The sequence below is a fragment of the Conger conger genome, chromosome 13 (genome assembly GCF_963514075.1).
Source record: "Conger conger chromosome 13, fConCon1.1, whole genome shotgun sequence".
Lineage (NCBI taxonomy): Eukaryota > Metazoa > Chordata > Actinopteri > Anguilliformes > Congridae > Conger > Conger conger.
In genome coordinates this window covers 37679147-37700524 of record NC_083772.1, presented here as the reverse complement: position 1 = coordinate 37700524, position 21378 = coordinate 37679147, and the positions used below count along the sequence as shown (strand labels likewise).

General features: G+C 41.6%; 1 protein-coding gene across 3 annotated transcripts in view; it reads left to right on the top strand.

Annotated features, from left to right (window-relative positions):
* The first annotated feature begins 2035 nt into the window (after positions 1 to 2035).
* Positions 2036 to 21378, top strand: part of zgc:172282 (leucine-rich repeat and fibronectin type III domain-containing protein 1-like protein) — a 122158-nt gene continuing 102815 nt past the window's right edge. For all 3 annotated transcript variants that reach the window (XM_061216161.1, XM_061216159.1, XM_061216162.1), the window contains exon 1: positions 2036 to 3328. The gene's annotated coding sequence lies outside the window, so the exon portion shown is untranslated. The remainder of the gene's footprint in view (positions 3329 to 21378) is intronic.

The window sequence follows — 21378 nt, the reverse complement described above, 5'->3', positions numbered from 1 at the left end:
CTCAATTGGAAGTTTGTTCCAAAGCAGTGGGCCTCTATACAAAAATGCTTTATGTATGAAATATGGTAAGCATATTTCATACATAAAGCACAAGGGTGCCAGAGTATTTCAAGCGCTGTGTGTGACGAGGCTCTATAAGATAATGTAATGCTAATAAGATTGCTCAGACATTTTGTCCAATTCCATTCAAGGCTTTAAAAACGAGGAGTAGTATTTTAAAATCAATGCGGTTCAACAGGTAGCCAGTGTAGAGAGGCCAGCACTGGGGTAATATGGTCATACTTTCTCTTCCTGGCAAGTACCTCAGTCTTATCAGAGGGTACAGTTGCGTGCCATCCACTCCTTTAATCTCTGAGACAAGCCTCCAGATCAGAAAGTTATGAAAGTTAATCACATCACATTACATTACATTATTGGCATTTGGCAGACACTCTTATCCAGAGCGACGTACAGTTGATTAGACTAAGCAGGAGACAATATACAAACCCCATATACAAACAGAAAAGGAGCAGCCCAAGCACAGAACTGTGGGGAACACCACATTTCACCCGAGATTATCTGGAGGACTCCTCGGTTACTAAATTGATAACAATCTGTTAAATAGGATCTGACCAATGACAGTGACCCATCTCATATGCCGACAAGGTCTTTGAGCCTATTCAGAAAGATATTGTGGTCTATCGTATCAAACGCAGCACTAAAATCCAACAGCACAAAAAGTGAAATATGATTGTGAACAATAGCAGAAAGAAGAACATTTGCTACCCTGTTTTCTGTCTCCGTGCTGTGGTCTGATCTAAATCCAGACTGGAAGACATCATAGACAATATTCTCATGTAGAAATTTACAGACCTGGTGTACTATATATGTTTCTAATACCGTAGACAACAAGGGAAGATTAGAGATTGGTGTATAGTTTGACAAAGCCTTGAGGTCCAAATTAGGTTTATTTAGAAGAGGCTGAATACAGCCACCTTAAATGACTTTGGTACATATCCAGCAGTCAAAGACACATTTATGATATTTAGTAATGGCTTGCCAATAGATGATAAAAGCTCTGTTGTAGGTATATGGTCCAATAAACATGTTGAAGGCTTTGCAGATACTATAAGAGCAGTGGAATCATCTACTTCTAAAGGGACAAAGGATGCAAACTGCGTGTTGAGACCTTTCTGAAAGCAGAATCCCTCCCCATATTTTAACGCAGACTGAAAACACCTTTTCAGACTATAATTTAGTCCGCCCTCCTGATTTAAGGCCCCCTTCTGATATCCTTCTTGTACACCCTGTTATTAAAAAAATAAAATTGCACTTACGATGACTATTTTGTGTTTTTCGCCATCTTGCTGTTGTAGGTTGGGGGGGAAATGACTTTGTTGCTACATCAGATTCCACACAGAAATGGTTAAAACCCAGGGTGAAATGGTGAAAAAATCCCATCAAAAACCTGTGTTCTGAACTGAAGAGGGCAGTCCATAAGCACAAACTCAAGGATATCAATGCACTTGAAATTTTCTGCATGGACAAATGGTCAAAAAGCCCTCCAAATGTGTTCCCTAACCTTACCACAAATTATAGGAAAAGAGTCCCGACTGTCATCTTTGGCAGGGATGGCTGCACAAAGTATTAAATCAGTGGTGCCAACAATTGTGAAACAATTGGGGAAAATATGTTTTGGGGGAAAAAATGTTTTTTTATTTGAAAAATGTAAGACCTGATTCCATTGAATTGTTAATAAAGCATATTATTTCACACATTTTGGAAATAAAATGAGTTAAACTGACATTCTGTACTTTATCTTCATAGTCATCGTTTCATTTCCAATCCCCTGTACTGAATTACAGAGTCAACAACAACACCATCCAACTAATTATGAACTGCAGTGGGTGTGTGTGCGTGCGCGCGCGCCCGCGTGTTTCTCTGTGTGTGTGTGTGTGTGTGTGTGTGTGTGTGTGTGTGTGTGTGTGTGTGTGCGCACATAATCAGGGATATAAGAGATGGCGTGTCTGACATCGCAATGAATGTGCAGCTTTATACTGAGCCAATTGTGTAGGATACCAAGGCGAAGCTTTTTTATGCTTTTACGCTTGCAGTTTTTGATGAGGTGGTGTAGCCTAGCATCGCGTAATTATGTCATTATGCATAATCTTATGGTCCGTTTGTTTTAAACTGAATTAATACGACAGAGCGGTTTTGTCGTCTAAAATTAAGATGTTTTCATTTTAGACTACATTTAATTAGACTTAAATGACGATGATGCCGTTTCAGTGTTTGTACGCTTCAATGTTGATTGATAGTCGCTTGTATTCGAAAACTACGCCCATGAACATCCTCAACCGCCTCCCGTAACCCCACCATACACACCCAGGATGACATTAGAGCTGATTTGATATCAAGGTTTGATGCACGGATTGCGTAGGCTGTCCCACACTTTCTGGTTGTGATAAATTCGTCTTTTTGTATTAATTATTTGCCAAAGGGAATCCCATGTACTCAAGTTTCTGGATTATTTTTTTATTTCACTAATGAAGGATACCGTTTGCCTGGCAAAGAAATTCCACTTACTACATACTGTAGCTGTTTGACTTTGAAGGACGCGGAGATATTGAGCGCACACGGAGAAGTGGTAAAACTGCAAGCCAGCGTTAATCTATCCCTTCAATGCCCGTCACTATGTAAGGGGGACGAGAGCTGTTAAATGTTCGCAGCTGCCGCAACGAAAGACGGGTGCAGGTAGCCTACAGGAGCACATTTCTTCCTGGATGTAACTGAAAAGGATTTTCCTGGTTGAAAACAACACCGACGACCAGAAAACGCGGATATAATCTGTCTACTGGGTTACAAACACATGTTTTGGGAATCTTACCATCTTTTTCAGAGGGTGCCGAAAAAAATGGGCTTTTATTCGGTATATCCGTGATTTTAAAATCTATACCATGCCAATTGTAGATATAAATAAATATTATTTAGTGAAAGACTCCATTAGATATCGAATTAGATGGGACTAATTGAAACGCAATAACTCTATTAGGCGTCGTTAAGAGTTCTCAGCTCCCTATCACCGGTGAAAGGGAAGAAGGCAATGTGCGGGGTTGTATTTCTGCTCTCCGCAACTTAAAACGACACGGCGGCGTTTTCTTACGATTTTACCCGTCTACAACAGTCTATTGGATTCGCGTTATTACACCTCAGCGCTGACAGACAGCGCCGGAGATTGGTAAAGTCGGAAAGAGGACCGCAAGGAGAGGGAACTCAACCTAAACGAAGAGAAGTAGCCATCGTCGTTCACATACAAAACCACTTTCCTTGCAAAAGGACCGTCGCACAGGTAATATTTTCATTATGCGACTTTCATACGGTATGGGACACATTTGTGTACGATGTTATTGTATTTTGAATAAACGTGGCGGAATGTAACACAGCCTCCAGAATGCTCAAGTTTTACGTAACGGACATCATGTAAGAAAATTAAGAGGGATGGGCAAAATGTAGGGTTATGGCAAATCGGTCCACATACAAACTGAGTGCATCTCGTTGGTCAGCTGTGCAGTGTAGCACAAAGCTACCCAGCTGCATTTCTGACACGAGTGGAACAATATGTCCAAATAGTCGTGCTTATAGCTATTTTGTAACAGAGGATCATGTTCAGTTCAAGTAAAGATGGTCAAATGTGTTATTAATGAAGTTTTGACTTATCCACGATGTTACCCTGTGACGCCTACATGTCGAGGAATATTGTATGAAAGGTTCCCAATCAATTTTGGATTATCTAGCAGAAGCGGTTTTACGGTCTAAAGTAGCCTACAGGCTATTACAGACTTCGTTTTATCTATGCCTCTGAAGCGTGTATCCGGTGGTAAGTTTTGTTATATTCTATCCTAACATCTGCATACGTCGTGCAAACAACACATAGCACTGATGTTTCAATACTGTGATGTTTTGTACATATTTTTTCTGGAGTGGATATCGCAGTTTATTCTCAAAAGAAGCAATGTTTCTCCCAAGGTAAACGCGTTGGTGCATGCTTCTGGACCAGAAAAGGGCGAGACTTGGTTTCTGTAGAGGTGGCACAGTCAGAGTATATCTACACCTTGCCAAGTCAAGTTGTCCCAAAGGGGAAGGGCAAAAAATGTTAACTTTGCGGCATAGTGGATCCCAAGCTAAATGTATATAGATTGACTTTTGTTCTCATGAAAGGATTGTATAGTAGCTATTGGTTGGTCCCTGTAGTATATTGTGTGTTAAGCAATAAGCTGGTTATCTTAAATAATGGTAAAACCGAAATTACAGTTCCCAAAAAACAATTATTCAGTGTTAAAGTGAAATGTTATAATTCGTGTTCATTTTTAACTTGTTGTAGCTAAAAATACGCCCCGGTACTATTGCTCATATATAAAAGAATGAATAAGGGTGTTTTCCATTTCCCCCAAGCCCCATTTTAAAATGTGATATTTTCTCTAGGTGTGTTCTCTGCATTTAAGTTGGGAAAAACACATTTTTATGGATATCGCCTACCAGCGGTTGCTATAGGTAGTCCACTAGCAATTGTTTTGTAGAATCAGGTAATTAAGGAATTCAAAAATGTGCCTGGCATTAATAATTAGAAGCTATGATATGGTCCATGATGCACCGGGTAGGCTGCTATTAGGAAACCCATTTTGCACTCGAACATGACATTTTGTTCACGAAAGAATGATTACATCGCACCTCATGTAATGCTCTCTTTGAATTGTGGGGATCGCATGCATTCCATTCTATTTGAACTGTTTGGATTATTGTTGTATATCTTAGCTTGTGTGACCACGTACTTACTTTAATATAGGCTACAAGACTCTCCATGGTTTGTAACGTGTTTTCCCCCTTTCCCCAATCTATAATTTACCACAGTTTCTGTATATCGAGGAAGAATTATCCACTGCTGGAATATATATATATGTGTGTGTGTGTGTGTGTGTGTGTGTGTTTGACATATATATGACATTTATGACATTTATGTTCAGCTACAATATTACAATACAATATTAATTGAAAATAATACCCTTCTGAATATCAAACTGCAGCGCCCGATCATGTCTTATTCTTCGTCACAGGTAGGGGGCTGTGATGTTCCAATCGCCACGAGCTCCTCACTTTTCCACCTGAGAGTATTTTTTTCGCTTTCACATTTAAAATAAGTTCTCAATGTGTTGAAATATGCAGCATGTCCGTTTTAACCGTCAATTCAATCGGCCTTACAGTGGCTTCTCAATGTATTGTAGCGAACACGCTTTGCGACAATTTCTCATTTTCATAAGGGTATAGCATATGTATTTTCCCTCTTTAATTCAGCAGTTCACGTAGGTGTCACAACTCCGTGATTTTCTGTCTCTGTGCTATTTTGAGAGGTGTAAGAGGTCGGGCTTCACGTCACGTTTTAAAGTTCGGCAGTCTTCAAAATGACATACAGTGTCGGTGTCTTGCAGGTGATCTATCGCCACATATGCTCTATTCACTCTACTGGCCTGGTGTCTTTGCAATGTAAGATTGACATATTGTCTTTTGTTCGGTGTAAGCTTTGACAGAGTGGCCTGGTTACTTAAAATGACTGTCTGTCGCCAGCAGACCCGTGAGTCTGAAACGAGCAGTAACCCATCACTAGCCTATCTGTATGGGCACGTTTTTAGAAGGACAGCACATGGCGAGGCCATCTGTTCACTAGTTCACCATTTAAGTGCGCGAATTGTCCCAGTGGGATAGTTTGGCTTTGGAAAGATGGGGCAGTGGAAGGAAATGGTACAGGTTTAAATCTGATCTTGCGTGCCAACTGGCTCATTCGCTCTGGCTGCCCTTTGAAGGGAAGTAGATGATCTAAATCAAGTCTGATAAAATAGACGCCTAATCCATCAATACAAGAACTGGGTTGGGATTGCCATTGTAGCCACACTGTTGTCCCTGTGAAATGCCATTTGAGTCCATTTGATTTTCGTTTAACTTAAAGCAATCTTTTCCTCTCTGATACTTTAGTGGTCTGACGGCCATAAATAATATTTTAAAAATACATTTAAAAAAATGTATCATAAGTATATCGTGAAAGCGAGTAGAATTTTGTAAGATTAAATTGCGCCCTTTTCAGTGGCTGTCATTAGGTGCTATATTTAGAAGACGGCACACCAACAATGCGCAAATCTCTACAGACGCATTCAGCTCCGCACGCCCACCATCTTCTCGGTGGTCCCGTTCCGTCTCCGTTTTAGCACATGTATGAATTGTCAATTTCATTAATTAGACATGGCACAGCACCGCAACAAAGCGTCAAGGCAGGATCAGAAACGGGGGTGGAATGACACAATCGAATAATGTGGAGTGGTGCGGTGAGGAGGCGCAGGCCGTCGGACGTCTTTGGGAGATTCAGCATCTTTGGCAGGTTCTCATATCCTGAGACAGTGGGATGACGCCAAAGAGGCCATCAACACCGTTTAGCCTCGGGCAGGATGCCGAGGAGACGTCGAAAATAAATTGTGCCTTTCTTGAAATATTTCCCATATTTAATTACCGAAAACTTGCATTTTTATTGTTTATTGAGTATTGGACTTTGGAAATGTGCCGATTTAAACATATAGGCTTCTACTAGGACTAGGCTACTACTACTACTAATAAATACATAATAATAATAATAATAATAATAATAATAATAATAATAATAATAATAATAATAATGATAAACAATAAAAATAATGATTAAAAATTACATATTCATAAAGCTTTCTCTAATGAAGCCTGGCTGATTTCTAAAATGCACCAAAGAACCACCAAATTATGACTTGGAGTGGTAAAAAGTAATATTTTCTATGATAAGCTGTCGCTGACATTTACAGTGGTATTCAAAAATTTGGGCACCCCTGGTCAAAAAGCCTTTTACAATTAATATCTGTCCCTTGAACAGCTAGACCTGTATTTGCTACTCTTATCTACAGCTCTTTTGCAGTGATGTGTGGGTTCTTCTGAGCATTTCTCACCAGGTCTCAGGCTATTCTATCTGAATTTTTTCTTGGTTTTCCAGACCTTGCCTTGACTTCAACTGTTCCATTTATCTTTCCTTTTTCGAATAATGTTTCTGACTGTGGAAATGGGTAGTGTGAAACATTATTCTTAGTGGAAACAAACCATCTTTATTATACATCCTTGGAGAACTGTTTAGACTCTTTAGAAGGTGTGGAATTACTTCAGAATAAAAAGTTCAGCCCTGCAATTATACTCTTCTGACTCAGTGAAGCCCTAACAGGTGAATCACCTGGGTCTGGGCCTCGTTTTCGCCAAATGGGTGCAAGAGCGCAGCACTTCAGTGTGGTATCATACCTTGTCCCGCTACGCCACCTGGCAATACGCTTTCTTTGGCATGTCATGTTTTATTTACATTATTTTAATATTTTTGTCCTGATACCTTAAATGACTTTGCAATCAGGGTTGATTTGCCAGAAGCACCATCGCATTACTGGTGTAATTCACTATTTTCTCTGATTAGCTGGTGTTTTCACCAACAAGCAAAATGCACCAACACAAAAACAACATAAGCTATGGCGGAAAAAACAACAAAGAAAGAAGCGTTCCCACAGCTTCACAGCAAACGAAATGGAGATATTGTTAGAGGAGGTGGTGCTGAATAAATAAACATTATTTTCCAGTTTACCGTGTCCAACAAAACAAAGTAAGAAATATGGCCATCGCTCCAGCCCACAGAGAGTTGGAAATTGTCAGTTTATAAATATAATTTAAAGGGTAATTAGGCTACACGTTCAATAAAGTGCAACATGCATCCATCATAATGTACAACTTTATTCTTTGCATGAAAACACTCCCATTAATGTGGTATTTCACAGTGGTATTTTAGTAACATTGTTAGCCAACTACTACTATAGAATTATTAGTGTATTAACAGATTGAGATGTAACTAGGAGCAACAGCTGATTTCAGAGGCTTGCAGTCATAACAGTGGTGGCCACTAGTGGAGTGAGCAACATCGATAAGCTACAGCTAAGAGTGGTCCAGACCAACCTTACCAAAGTACCACTTACAGAAGGTATACTTAGCTAAGAACATTTCGGGAAACATGCTGAAATGTTAAGGTACAGCATAAGGTATAACTTACGAATGACGTGGCTTTAAGAAGACTTCGGGAAATGCAGCCCTGGGCCTTAGTAAAACAAAGTAACAAAGAATAATCCAAAAGAGTTCCCAAACTTTTGCACAGGGGCCTTTTCAGGAGTTCAGGTTTGCTTTCGATCACATTACAGATTAAGTGTAACAGACATTTAAACCGGGGTGCCCACCCCAGTGTATGTCAATTGATAGCAACTTTTGTGATATACTAGAAAATAGGGAGTAATTGTCCATGGTAATTGGCGGTTCTGAGGACACACCGCTGGTGGTAGGCACACCCAGTTTTTGAGTGTTACATCCAACAATTGGAGGTTCCCTCTGGTCTGTGGTCTCTTGTGGGGGCTGTGTCAAAGTGTCCCTGAGCAAGACACCTAAGCCCTAAATGCTGAAGAGCTGGTTGGTGCTTGTGTGGCAGCCAATCACTGCTGGTGTGTGAGTGTGTGTGTGTGTGAATGGGTGAATGAGAAGCATCAATTGTACAGCACTTTGGATAAAGGAGCTATGCCAGCCATCTCAATGTCCCCCTCTGCCCCCCCCCCCCCCCCTAGATGGTGATTGCAAGCTCCCCCCAGTCCACCCGAAAATTTCTCCCTTACGCCCACACTGCTTGTTGCCATTGTGTTGTCAGAACATTAAAAAAATCTAAGCTGGCAGTTTGGCCCTGCAAACACGAAGCCCACGGCCTTGAACATGCTGACGTGCGCTTGGTCGCAGATGAAGCTTAGGGCCACTTCCATTTAACTGCAATGCCCTTTGCCCTTTAATCTGAGCAAAACCTTTAAACCCCATGTTATTCCTTTATTTCTTAAATTACTTTTTTGTGGCTTATGAAATGGCATCAGTTCATGGTGACTGAAAGTAAATGTGGAATCGGCAGTAACACTTAAAATATGTATTGAATGCGTATGGTGTTTAGCTTGAATAATAATGTTAGCAGTTTCTGTGGGATTCAGACGTAATTGTTTTTAAACTGCTTTTATTTATTTGCTCAGGACGAAGTGCAGCAGGGCTGTCAGACCAAGGTTTTTATTGCAGAAAGGCACTGGATGCCTGGGGACATGACTATTGATTACTTTGCGGGCCTGTTCACATTTGATCTCTCTGCGCTCCTTCCTTTGTCAAAGTCTTCCGCTGTGTACTCTGGGCCTTCCGCGAATGGATTCCTTTCCCAGGCCCTGCAAGCGCCACGTGTTCTCATCTTTAGCGTGTCGGCGTTCATGGAGGAAGCCCAGTAAAAATGCGGTAAAGCCACAGACCCGCAGCACCTTAAGGCCCGCCTGTGCAGAAGGCCCAGTCAATTTGAGGAGATATACGATGGGGTTTGGCCGTATTTTTTCTTCGGTCGTATGGAATTCTTTTTTCCGAAATTGGTCCGTGTACGGGGCTGTGTACCGAGTGAATGGTAGACAATTTACTCACGACCGTAAATTGACTCGTTGCACCGGATGTCACAAAAATTTACAGTGCAGAAAAAAAAGAGCGCACCTCAAAACCTAACCTTTAATAATGAAAATAAGAAGATGAGCTAGGCAGCAGCTGCTTTCCAATTACCCGTGTTTCAGTACATACAGAGCAAATGACTGTACTTCCATCAAAATGGGAAAAATGTAATAAGGCAACAGGCACTTTGCAATAATAGCGTTTGCATATTGCCAGTCATCCGAAATAGCAACTTTAACTACACTACTTACTTTTAATGTTTCACTAATGCGCTCGCTTCATGTTTGATAAAAAAAAGCATGATGACTCTTTTGTAGGGGCCATGTGCTGAACACCTTCCAGAAACATTGTGAGCATTCATTACCATTTCTTACAGGGGACGTAAAACATTCAGGACAAAATGACATTTTCTGTCGTGTTAAATGACATGGCTGCCCCGCTGTCATTAGCAGGCACAGTGGTAGAGACACTGATGGTTTTCTGTCAGTTCACACGAGGGACGTGGTGGTTTGGCTTGTCATTCACCATGTCAAACCTGACGTCATTCACGTCTGAAGACAATCATTTCCAATTTTCTTTTGTGACCGCCATTGGTGGATCTAAATTAAGATTTTTCCACCTTTGTTAGGAAGTGAGAAAAGGCAATTTGTTCTGAGAACATACAGAGAGATCCAACTTCTTGAAACCCACATAATGTGAAAAATGTTGGTGGTTTCATCAGTGTCACCTCTGATATCAGACAGCTCCACCAAATTAATATGAAAAGCTCGTCCTGTGCTGCAGCAAATATTCTTTAGTCATCTTAGGAAATGTGTGTCTGGGGTGGTGGAGCCTAGGATTTATAATTACGCTTTGTGGAGTAGGCCCTCTAGGTTAGCCGTTGATCCCTTAGTTAATTACACTGCTGTCCTGCCCTGTGGGTGTGTGTTTTTTAAATTTATTTATGTATTTTTAACCACAGGCAGGCTCCCTTCCACACATAACTAACTCTGGCAACAGGCAGACGCACGTCTAAGCACTTGACACGCTAGATTTAGCGCTCGACAACGGATCTTTTACAATACGTTTGCAATCGGCAGGCGTTTAATTGTTCAATTGATCCCAATCGAGTCCTACTTCATCTCCGGGGCTGTGAAAAACGCCGGCCCTTAGGACAGCTTAAGTACCAGGGGACCGCCTGACCCAGTGCTCGCACTTGGCAGGAAGTCCGCAGAGCCAAGCTGCTCCTTTCACTCCTTTGCTCTGAGGTAGCGCAGGAATTCAGTCCTTTGTCAAGTAAAACTCCAAAGTTCAGGTCGATAACAATTCATTAGCAGAGCAGAACTAGTCTTCTTTACAGTTTGAAACATACAAAAGCAAGGCAGTTCAATCACAGTAGTTTTGTGTGGAGAAGCTTTTATACACCACACCGGAAATAAAATGCAGGTTCCTGTCTCTGAATGGGTGACAGGCAGACAAGTGGACATTGTTGCATATGTATGTGGCGTGGAAACCAAATGGCCATCGTCACAACGTCTCGTTTCTAAGCCCTCTTGATAATGGAGTGAGTTTCATTGTAGTAGGTGGCCATCCAAGAACACTGAAGCAGGTATTGCATTTTTCCCTACAGTATTGATGGCCAGACGAAGCTTTCATGAACCCCATATCGGGTACAGCTGCAGTGAGCTGACAATGAGCTCAATGATTGGCTCAAATCATTGAGTGACAGATATGACAGAGTAGCCCTGCTTTTTTATTGTTTTTCTTTCATGAAGCAACCTTCACTTTCGTGGCTACACTGAGGGTAAGGCTATGACTCAGCTGTGGCACAGAGGTCTGCTGTGTTGGGGGTGATACATACAACACCAGGCCATGGACTGCAGCAAATTCAGGTGAGGTCCACACAGTACTATCAATGGGCCCTGCTGAGGCTCGCTACACTGCATCACTGCAGTGAAACCGTACACCGTAAATAAGGTATTTATGGGCAGTTCCAGTATTATGGATGTGACATTTGGACACAAAATGATGAACAAAATCCCTCAGAAAAAATCTTCTTACATAATAAAAAATGTTAATGCGTATTATCATATCATCCACTCGGCTGAGGGGAACGGCAATGTCAGTTTTGACATTGAAAAAACCATCTGTAATGGTTTTGAATGTTCTCAAGACGACCGAATAGCATTGATTTCAAAGGTAATGGGACCAATAAATTAATTTTAAAGCATTTTCCTTGTTAGTCTGCATTTTATCAGATTTCATGGGTCAGAATCGACTGTTTTGGACATAATAAGTTCAATTGTGAAGTAAATAAGTTTATTTGTTCATGCTCAGGTTGACATTACTGTGGAATTGCCCTTATACAGTAAATATGGGATGGTGCAAATTGTCATGAAGAAGAGAGGTACGCAGTCACCCAAGATGGTGGTAGATATTAAGCAAATAAATAACGATTAACTCCGAGCGCAACCCTCCTTAGCGGCAGGACCGTAACTCAGACCCTCAGAAGCGTATCAGAGGAGTGCTCATGAGCTGCAGCCCGAAGCGTCTGTAATCACCACCCCGTTTGCCACCGCAGGAGGACTCCGCTGACGGGATATAAATAACCTTCTGCATCACGTGGTCTCAGATTACACGACGCGTCCCCGCTCTGCTTCTCAGGCCACCGGGTGTTCCGCCTTTATTAAAATTCATCTTCAGACGCGGTATTAATTAGGGGCGAGAAGTTTAACTGCGAAACGTTAACCAAAATGCAAACTGTTTTGGAAATCTGAACAATTAAACGTATTTTGTATGCACTTTTTATTATTTAAATAATTCAAAACAATTTCCTTTTACTGTGTCTTATTCTTATGGTGATGGCAGGGCAGCCTGTAGCGTAGTGGTTAAGGTAAATTACTGGGACACACAAGGTTGGTGGTTCTAATCCCGGTGCAGCCACAATAAGATCCGCACAGCCGTTGGGCCCTTGAGCAAGGCCCTTAACCCTGCATTGCTCCAGGGGAGGATTGGGTCAGGCGGTCCCCTGGTACTTAAGCTGTCTAATCAACTGCTCTGGATAAGGGTGTCTGCCAAATGCCATTCATGTAATGTAATGTAATGTGACTTAGGTCATCCAGTTTTCATCAACTGGATTGACGGGGCTGGAGACTCATTAAAGAGAATGCATGTTGATTACTGTGTACCTGCCCAGGGATACTGACCTGCAGCCATTAATGAAGGGAATATACATACAGACATCACATTGTTTGTTATTATTTAGTTTACACCTACATGTAATGTAATGTAATGTAATGTAATGTAGGCTTGAAAGTATCAGGTGCCGGTTTTGACTGAGTGAAGTTGCGATATGGACATATGTTGCGTGATCAACTCTCAAGTGAGGCATCTGCTTGTATGAATGGCAAAAAATCAGACCGACATTCCTGGAAATGCTTTGCCAAGAAAGGACGAGAGGTTCTGTCTTCAAGCAGATTTCAGAAAATAAAGTCAAAATTTGACTTTGCAACACTGAACTAACAGTGCAAAATCACCTAAGACATCGATGACCAATCATGTGCAATGCTGGTTTTTATTCCAACCAACCACTTCACCTGCTGACTTCAGTAGTTCCCTGTTATTTGGTGAAATGAGCAGGTGTAGTGATTGGGCACCTCAAAATATAAACACTTGACAGTGACCATGAGTGATGAACCTCGTGTTATCAACTGGTGCCTGACCATATTGAATTCTCTGATTTTTTCTTTGTTGCTACTTAAATAAAACTTTCATTTGATATTAAATTTGATATAAAACATTGCCTTGTCTGTCGGACGTCTCTCAGGTAGCCAGAATGAAAGTTCATGAGACATCACCTGCATATATCCATATACCTGACTCTATTACGCTTCAGGGTGAGTTAGAAGACATCATTTCACATTTACCAATTTTGTAGTGGTCTCTTAGATGTAATATAATGACATTAACGGAGCCTGAGTGGTGCAGGGCTACAGTAACGGACCTTGATGCAGGCATCAGTTTGTTACAGTTGAACTGGGTTTCGATTCGTGGTCCTGCCAGAGCTGAGTTTTGCCGCCTCACATGGGTTAGTGAGATTATGGCGTAAAACAGCCCCCCGGGCGCCTTGCGGGTGGGATGATGTGGCTTGGAGAAGCCGTGATCACCTGATCCATCCGGGCTGCCGAGGGGTGGGGTGTAGGTGGTGTATCCCTAGCTAACACACGGGCAATTGGAATAGGTAGGGTACAATTGCCTCCTAAATTGGGAGAAAAAAAGACATTGCAATATTAGGCCTATATTTCTAATACTTTTAGGCGGAGCTGGTTTCCCGGCCCAATTTATTGAAATGGAAACCCTGTGTTTAGCGATGATAGCGTATTAATGTAGGGCAGTGTGGGTTGATGCTGGAGCTGAGGGCAGTAATGGGGGCGGACGTTGCCTTCGGGGTGTCTAACAACTGGGAGTAAGCCTGGATCGGCGGGGTCTGCTACGCAGCGAGATTATGGGGTTAGCGAGTTTAAGCTTAAGCTTTAAATGATGTTCCGGATGTGTTCAGGGTAATGGATTGAAACATATAAATGCACCGCCCTTTGACCAATCAACTCCATGGAAAAAGGTTACTCCATTCCTGGAGGTTTTCCGGGGGTCTCTTCACTGCATGGAGTTTATTTAGAGGCAGAAATCTGTTGATTTTCACAGAGAATAACCCACACTATTGGCACGAGAGATTCTCAAGGGAGGGAATACAGTACGAATGCAGACTTTTTGAGTCATATGTCCACTTATTCCTTAATTAGATTTTAAATATCTTGTATCAACTTTTAAGTTTAGGAGCTCAAGAACATGCAGTTCAGTTAACAATAGGGCAATTAGTGAGATTTATTTGTTATGTGTGGAAAGGTAATAAGGTATTAACTATCAAATTTACACAGCAAGCTATTTTTGTCAATGTTCCTCCCTTGTTTTGATAGCAGTAACAGTGTTGCTTTTACACCGATTCAGTACTGTTCATGTTATATAGCTATAGGCTCATTATATACCACCACCCCTTTTATGGGGATCAACAAAGTCCATGTTCACTTAGCAAGTTGATAACCTCCTTTGTAATACAGGTTAACACTGATTGCAGTTGTTAGGTTTTGCCACGCGAGAAATCCTCAAAGATGTAACCCTGGGTATGTTAAGCTTTCTCCATAGTATGCTCCCTGGATCCTTCCCCATGTCCTCTGAAAGGCTCACTCCAGATTGCGAGGCACATAATCTGAAAACAGAGCGGCCATTTTAAATGCCATTTGAGGGTCAACAGCTGTTCCTCCAGTATGGCCTGGCCCTTAACTTCATATTGGTCATGTGATTGAGTAGATTATCTGCCGCTGTGAGACCATTGAGCGATCTCCTCGTTTAAAGCCAGGATTTAATGAACATGTGGCCTTTGATTTACAAATGTAAGTGCTGCATTTTCCTTTCACAAACACAGGTCAGCAAGGAAACCAAACAAATGCTAAATTCTCATTCTCTCTAAAAATTGAATATTATTATCAGGTACATACAAGTCAGTGTTAAGGAAGTACTGTATGTAGAATGATATTGTAGTTTGTAGTCGTATTGTATTGCAGTTGTATTGTTGTTTTGTCTGGGGGCACAAAGAAAAAAAACTTAAACTGCACTGTAAAACATATCAACAAGTGTTTTAGTCTTGTAGTGAGACTTAAGATCTTATTTCCTTCTCTCAAGGATAAAGTACTAGGTTGTTTTAAGTTACCTTTTGCTTGATAAGTGAAATTGTCTTGCCAGATTGGCAAATCTTAAAATCAGCCAAACTGGCTTACCTCATTGGCAATATTTATTGGCAATAAGATTTTAAAGTCTAAATATAACACAAAAATGCTTAAGATTTTTTAGTGTGCAAAAATAAATAAGCGATTGAAAGACTGGAAACTTGTGGATATCCAGGAAGGTAAAAGAGTTAGACTGCTAACATGGAAGCAGGTGTGAGGTTGATCTTGCGAGAATTTTATGGCATTCCTTATACGCCCCACCTACAGTGGGGTAAATGGGGCAGAATGCACCATCTGTGCATAGGTGCACAGGTGCTGAATTGTATTAACTCGTTCTTCAGTCGTTTGCTTTGACCTTTGTACTTCTATAGTCAGTGGTGGGAACTCAAAGAAGGATCAAAGTTTCCATTTCCTAAGGAGCCCCCCTGGTCACTTTAGTAAACCATGCATTCAGTTTGCCAATCCATGCCCTCAATTTTACAAAGGCAAACCGAACGCACAGATAGCAAAACTGAGGGCACGGATTGGCAAACCAAGCACATGAGTACAGATTTCCACGTTGAAATGTGTGTGAATATATATATATATATATATATATATTTATAAATAATTAAAAAGCCTGGGGGGGGCTACATCATTTCCTCATCCTCAACATGCCTTGACTAAGTTTTCCTCACACCTCTGAGATTTTGCCTTTGGACATCAAAAAAAGAAGAAAAAAACGATCTGCAGAAACTTCTGTTTTACTGAAGGTACAAATAAGGTGATTTCATGCAAAATGTATTTGTTGGGCTGAGCTGTTTTCCCATAAATTCCCATAAATGCTAGGGATATGCAAAACTGAGATGAATGCAAAGTAATTACCACCACAGTGGGGTTGGTATCATTCACAGAGTTTATGAAGCCAAAGTGCTAGTGTTATCATTGCAGTCCAGGCACTAGCAGGTGAAACAATCAAGTTTCTGCATATACAGAATTGTTTACACTATATTTTTAAATAGTATACAACAGTTACTAATGACTGTGCATTTTATGAGTGCTGTTATACAGTATGACATCGCTCTGACCTCATCTCCAGCCTGGCTCAATCCGCATTGTTAGATTGGTACTTGCCCAAATTAGGAAAGGTCACTTTGCTTGCGCGCTACATTTCAACGTCAACAAAGTGGATGCATACATAACATCAGGTTTTACATACACTTACTGACTTAGCTACCGAAAGACAAATCCTTAATGAACGTAGACCAGGGGAGCACAGCTCGATCTATGTGTTGGCTTTTGTTGCAACCAATTACTTTCATTTTAGTTTTCTGACCTCTCGATAGATTACACTGGTTTACTCGTGTACTGGATCACAGAAAAATCTTTAGGATACACCTGCAGTCTGTGACTGTAGCTAGTGGCTATGCAAATGACCAAGATACAGTATGATTGAGCTAATTAAATAATTAAGAGCAGAAGTTGCCTCGAAATGGTTTGGCCCTTGCTGTGCACTGCTGACATAGACCAACGATTACGGCCTAAAAATGGTGGCAATATTGGTTTAGTCGTTTTTCACCCATTGGACACTGACTGAAACATTGCTAAAAGATATTTGCATTTAAAGTTCTGCTTGATCCTTTGCAAGCGGCTCTCCAGCCTCTGCTGGGACATTTTATACCTGAGGCACTCAAAGTAAATTGATAATCCGTTTAAAAAATTTAAGTACCTCAGAATATATGTATGGCTTTTGGCAAAATCCTTGGTCATTTAAATGAAATACATTCCTTGGTTATTCTACCGGGACAGTCAATACACTTCTGCTCTAAAGGATTGATTTTCAAATGTGAACATGAATGGATATAGTTAAACAAAGCATTTGAAGGTAACAGATTCTCAAAGAAAATACATTTGATGGCCCGCCATAATATCTACTTATGTTTCTCAATTATAATGGTTTGGGAGGAAAGAGAAAAGAAAAATAATAAGTAAGCAAGATAACATTGGCTTGACACCAGTGCATTCAGTTCTGCCTCCAATGTTTCTAAATGCCATTTCCATGCATTGAGCTTGACAGTTCCACGGGCGGTTTGTAAAATGGTTGGTACATGTAGGCAAACATTTTACCAGGGCTTTTAATTTGTGTTTTCCTTCTAGCCCAAGCCTACAAGCCTAAGAGAAAAAGAATCACTTACCCACATGACCGTACATGTCAACGGTCAATCCTCATGTGCATTTTAAAGGCTTTTTTCAGTCTCAGTGTGTTTAACGCATGTATAATATATGCTAATGGTTGTGCCAAGGAATATTTAATCACGCATGTGTTTTATTCATACGGCTTTTGCATATGCATTGGGTTTTGCGATGTGAAGCCCTGCCCTACAGAGTAGTCCGTCCGCTTTGTTTACGTTCCCATTCCCTATACTTTGTGATGTGACGTGCACCCTCAGGCATATGCCCACTGCATTAACGAGGCTAAGCCTTTCTTCCCAAAGTAGTGTTCTGTTTAACACACACACGCACACACATGGTATATGAGAAAAATATAAAGCAATATTATGGTATCTAAGTACTCTGATATACATTGTTAAAATGGAGAAAAAAAATGTGATTTGCTTACTACAGTAAATCCCTTGTATTAGCCTTCATAAATGAACATTAATTACAGTGGGCTCCAGAATTATTAGCACCCCTGGCTGACAATGCACAAAAAATACTTCAAAAAAAAATAAACATTATGATGAACGGTATGACAAGTAAAATGTTGAACATGTGAAAAACGTAGTACTTTATAAATTTTTCATTGGAAAAAAACAAAATCAAACATTCATTGACTAAAAAAATCAAGGTTCCATAATTATTGGCACTCCTGGTTTAGTACCTAGTGTATCCACCTGTGGCAAGGATAACACCATGGAGGACTTTCCTGTAATACTTGACAAGGTTAAAAAACACATTTGGAGGGATTCTGGGCCATTCCTCCATGCAGATCCTTGCTAGATCCTTCACATTCTTGGGTTTGCACTCTTCAGTTAACCCCACAGGTTTTCCAGTGGATTGAGGTCGGGAGATTGTTGTCACAGATCCACTTTTGTGTGAATTTTGAGGTATGCTTTGGGTCATTGTCTTGCTTGTAAGTCCACCGACAGCCAAGTCTCAGGATTGCCGTAGAAGCAACCAGAGTGTCAGCTAACATTGCCTGATACTTGGTGGAATCAATTATACCATTGATTTTGACCATTGCCCCTGGACCTCTGGAAAAACAGGCCCAAAACTAGGGGCACTGGTTAAAGTCAATGGTATAATAAAGCACTACATTTTGCACACGTTCAGCGTTGTGAGTTTCACAGAAAGTATATTGTCTATTTTTGAAGTATTTTTTGTGCATTGTCAGTAACAGGTGCCAATAATTTTGACTGTATATGGTCCCACTGTGTATGTACTTCTGTTGTTTGGAAGCATTGATTACATGGACTCTCGCATTTACATGGAACGAAAGGAAAGTGTGGGCTTGTGGCTGAGGAACTGGATGTGTAAACAGTGCTGCATACTGTATATATTTTGGAATGTTCCAGGCTGTCTGGCACTGTTAATTTGACAACCGCCCAACATCCAGTACTCGTTGGATTTGAGGGCACTACCCATGTCTCTGGTTTCCGACCATGAAAATGTCTGACAGTAATAATACTATTTATTACGATTTATTGTTAATATTCACCAAGTTTCTTTTTTAAATAAATTAATTCCTTTTATAAACATGTTGTTTTCCTAATTTTGTTGCTATTAGCCAGGGGGCTGCTGGCCGTAACATCAATACTATGGTGTATCTTATTTTTGCATTTGGGGATTGATATCGTACCTGATATGATACCTAGACATTTTCATCCATCAAGTCTCTGGTCTTCATATAAAAAATAATATCTAAAAAAAAAAATCTTTTCACTACAACATATTTTTGTCATCCATGACAGTTGTACCATATCAGCTAAATAAATTCATATCGTCCTGCAGATCCGAGCAACCGGGAATCCACACTTTATCTGAAAACACATTACGGCATCACAAGGGCTTGACATTTCGTGAGGTTGTGGTGTCGCATACAGGGCCCTATTTTCAATTATTTTCCTCCAGCCCCCTAATCTAACAATCTCGGGGGGCGAGCACGTACTTTTGCCTTTCCGCCGGTCGGCGTCCGCTGCTCGGCGCCCCGCTGTGACAAATAACAGGTTGCTTTTCGGAGGGAAAAAGAAAGACTCTGCAGGCCGCAAATGCCGCTTTCCGGCTGCGATGCCCCGGCCCAGATATCGCGGGCGTCTTCATCTGAAAAGTAACAGCTGGCTGTGAGCTTCTCTCGGCAAGGCCTCTCCCGGTGCGAGGGCCCCTTCAGCGCACGCTTTCAGGCAATCAACGGCGCCGGTTTGAGCTTCCCTTTCTTCGTAGCTCTTCATGAACCCTCCCGCCCCGCCGCCGCGCTTTGGCTGATGTTGCAGGGTTTAAAAGGGGGCCCGTAAGAGGAACCGCCAGGAATACCGTACTATCGGGAGTGTTGGAGTGTTGAGTGACAGGCACGTCGAATTGGAGACTAACTTCCGTTGGCTGGCAGACCCAGCGTTCGGCCCGTCCTGCAGTGGCTGTCAGGAGGCGGATTCCGCCTTCTGGTTAATGGCGTCTTGACGTGAGCTGGCTTGTCGGTTAATATCGTCTTGACGTGAGCCGACGGGTTGCTTGGAGAGGAGGCTGTTTTCAGACGGACGTCGGCCGCCATAATCCCCGCTTCCTCATGCAAATCACTCCCTGCGGCACAGACTGACAAATGGCTCCATTTGCCGTGTCTTTCTGAGAGGAATCCGATTTGCTCTCTGAGACCTTCTCCCAAATATAATTTCTCTTGTTCATCTCCTTATACTATGAGAGGAAAATGCATTAGAGCTCACAAGTGGGAAATTAATCACTTGAAAAACTTGTGTTTTCCTCACAATTTTCTCATCACCGGGCTTGTCTGAATTAGTTCCACCACTTGTTTCTGTATGACCTATACATAGACTACCATATGCCTACAACAACACCGTCTAAAAGAGGAACACACATTATCAGTGTAGTAACCCTTTCAGTCCCAAGCCCATTGTGAAGTGGATCCACCCAAATCCCATGGGGCTCAAAACAATAGTATAGCAGTCATTTTGATTGGTTAAAAGGCAAAAGGTGGATATAGGTTTTTAAGGTAGTCACACTTTTGGAACTGAAACGGTTAACCCAGGTTACCATTATGCCTGGAGCGTACTTTATCTGCAACTTACAGCAACTTACTGCAACTTGCAACTTCTCAGTTACAAATGTAAGTGGTACTGTTTACATGGCAGGAGTGCACAGAATCCCCCCCCCCACTAAAACAAGCATTGTGTCAGACAAAAAATAAGTGAATGAGTGACTTGGCAAATCAAGGCTAGACATGTTAAAGGCTGTGGCACAATGGTGTGTGACCATATAAAAACCCCACCCACACCGTGAGAGACGTGCCGTCTGTGCGTAACATCTGGAATGCAGTCATTCAGCAGAGCAGCGTATGCCCCCTCTGAATGCAAGTCGAGGATGGCTTCATTGTTCATTTCGTAGCGGGGGCCTTACCCTATGGCTTCTGCAAGACACCGTCGAGCCCCGGGTTCGGAGAGCACCGTCAGCACGTTTGATTTCGCGCTCAGGACCCAGAAATCACACGCCGGCTGAAATGCAATTGCCTGCGGTGAGCGAAGAGTGACTTCGGCTTATATCGCTGCCCACAAAATGTGCAAAATCTCTCCACTGCCTTCCATTAAACAATGAAAGCAATAAGCGCAGGACATTCCGGGTATTTCTGTTGAGTGCTGGGAACTGTGAACTGTCTGCCGGTGAAGTGACTGAATTTGAAAGAACAATGTGGGAGTACATCCCAAAGAGATGTCTTCGTAGGGTACTGACCATAAACCTGTGCTCACCACATTGTGAAAGGACACTGTACGTCTTGCACTCGGTATGTGTAATGGTGCCCCTTAGAATGACAGCATATGGCACATACATACAATTGCTC